This window comes from Oratosquilla oratoria, chromosome 44 (genome assembly GCF_046742065.1).
Source record: "Oratosquilla oratoria isolate Oo_2021 chromosome 44, ASM4674206v1, whole genome shotgun sequence".
NCBI classification, from domain to species: domain Eukaryota; kingdom Metazoa; phylum Arthropoda; class Malacostraca; order Stomatopoda; family Squillidae; genus Oratosquilla; species Oratosquilla oratoria.
Window position 1 is genome coordinate 7,302,369 of NC_134820.1, and position 2,557 is coordinate 7,304,925.

At 40.0% G+C, this 2,557-nt stretch overlaps 2 non-coding genes across 2 annotated transcripts; one reads left to right on the plus strand and one right to left on the minus strand.

Moving 5' to 3' along the window:
* The first annotated feature begins 1,411 nt into the window (after positions 1-1,411).
* On the plus strand, positions 1,412-1,484 carry TRNAR-CCU (transfer RNA arginine (anticodon CCU)). The gene has a single exon. It is a non-coding gene; the product is annotated as a tRNA-Arg (tRNA).
* A 297-nt stretch (positions 1,485-1,781) lies between these two features.
* On the minus strand, positions 1,782-1,863 carry TRNAL-AAG (transfer RNA leucine (anticodon AAG)). Its single transcript has one exon. It is a non-coding gene; the product is annotated as a tRNA-Leu (tRNA).
* Between the last annotated feature and the right edge of the window lie 694 nt (positions 1,864-2,557).

Consider the following 2,557-nt stretch of genomic DNA (forward strand, 5'->3'; position numbering starts at 1 on the left):
CGCGTCATGTCATCACAGAGCCACCTCTTTCTTTGTACAGAACCCTTGAACCCCACCACATTGTGACATACTGTACTTTGTAGACTTTGTTCCTGATAAAACAGACGATTTTATTCAACAGAGGGAGAATACCGAGTTGTTTTCTGCAGCTGTGTTGCCAGAGTAAGGACTCTCAGCCGCACAAAATCGACTGTATGTATAAATTACATGGCACCATCATCCAGAAATCAGAGCTCCCCACCCACCCACCCACCCCGCTGACAACAACATCGAGAGTGCGTCATGGGCATGCGTCGCAATACCCTGTTACAAGACAGTTTACCTTAACCTCGTTGATTTTTTCCATCTCTATTTCTTTCTTTCTTTCTTTCTTTTCAATCACATTCATGGGCCCAGATAAGATGAAATAATTGTATTCTGAAGGAAATTGTGCCAGACGTATCAATGGCGAAGAAGTGGACCAGGTGATTAGATCGACACAAAGCTAAATTACTTCCCTATCCATCTTGATTGTAATGAAAGCTTGCGTCATTATTGTCAAAGCAATTGCAGTGTGAGTACACTTCTGCACATTTAATTCTAAAGTATTGCTGAAGAAGATTACATAATTAAAACGAAAATCATCACCTGAAATCTAGCATAAAAATGCACCAATTTGGTCTTGATTAAGCTCAGGCGCAAAACAAGAGGCATACGAACGACTACGTTCATTTTCGTTTTTGAATTTTGTTAATTAACCATCCCACTAATTTGCAGTTCCATGCGGCTAATTCACAAGTATTTGGCAATTTCATATTTTTCTCTCTTTTCTGAGGATACATATGTTATTTTTACCTTGAAATTTGACGTTTTTCATAGAAAATGTGCAAAATTTGGAAGCTTCTAATGTTTACAAAAGCCACGATGTAGAAGCCCCTCCTCGAATCAGAAATGGTCTCATTTTATTGAGTCATCGACTTGGAAAATACAGTTTGAACATATCAGTTGGACACAGGTATGCATAGACCACACTTAGCATATGCGGAAAGGAGGTACAGCATGAAATGCTGTCATTTATTCTTGGCTGTTACCGCCAAATGTACTTGCAATCTTCTCCATGCTGTCTCATGCCATTCGTTTGAATTCATTCCTCAAATTAAGACACAATTTGCCGGTAGAATGACAGTGAATTAGGGCAGTATATGATTATGTACTTCTTCATTCAGAATGAAAACTTATATTAACAGGATTTCATTGTAATTAGATTGGAACAGCAGTGTATTAATTTTTCAGTTATGTAGATTTACTTTTTAATATGTAGAATAACGGAAGCTTGAGTTAGTAGATAGGATGTTTCTTCAACAGAAAATATTAGGAGAGTTGATATATAGTTATTGTACAAATCTTATATTGAACAAGGTAATAGTAGGTGGCCCCTGTGGCCTAATGGATAAGGCATTGGCCTCCTAAGCCAGGGATTGTGGGTTCGAGTCCCACCAGGGGTAGTGAATTTTTTTCTCTCCCGTCGCCTGTTATAGTTGCTGCTTCACAAGCCGGTGCTTTGATCGATCCATACCATGTGAGGGAGGAGCAGCATGACCAAGGCAACCCAGCCAGCTACACTTTCCAGACTAAAAAAAGTGAAAGTGTACATAATAGAGAAAATGAACGATTGTATGCCCGTAACCAGCGTAGTTGTACTAGATGTAGATCACAACTACGAAGTCACGTGACAGGGTACACATGACCTTGAGCTGGCGAGTGAGAGCGTCATTACTGCTGCATAACTCGAATAAATATCTTGGCAGCGGTGGGATTCGAACCCACGCCTCCGAAGAGACTGGTGCCTTAAACCAGCGCCTTAGACCGCTCGGCCACGCTACCTCTGCTTCAAAGGAAAATCTATAGAAATACAATTATGAATATAGCATATGCAGTAGAATTTCTTTTGTGAAAGTTGAATATTATTGTATTGTAACGTGGATAAAGAAACTATGTGAGCAAGACAGTTTTGTTATATAACTATCATCCTGTGTTATAGACTCGTTCACTGTGGTCTGCTGATTCAAGGCTGTACACTGCTCAGTACAGAAGTCTCACTGTTAAAAATAAATTTACTAATTGGTATGCACTAAACTAATTTACACCGAAAAAAACTACTTCAATAGCACTGCGCAGACTACTTTGAGTTCCTACTACTACTACCCCATAGCATCACTATAGTGCTAAAGAACCGCAGCAACTACAGATCAACAGAACTACATAAACTACGGTGCTGCGCCGCTACAGAGACAGGTTGTCGACGATGCTGGCCGCGCGGGCCAGGCGGGTCGACTTGAAAAACCATGAATGGAGGGGGGGACTGTGAGAGTGAAATGTTTGTGGCGTATAAATCCATTAAATTATAATTGACTGAGTAAATATATTTCTTTTCTTGTCTCGAATTCAATCACACCAATGATGAATGGTAGTGAAGTATTTTCTCATGAGCTTTTCATAGCTTCATCAGTATTCCGAATTCTAACAGCAGTCCATATAAAGAACAGCAGACTAACATGGCAGTCTTGGAACTAGACAC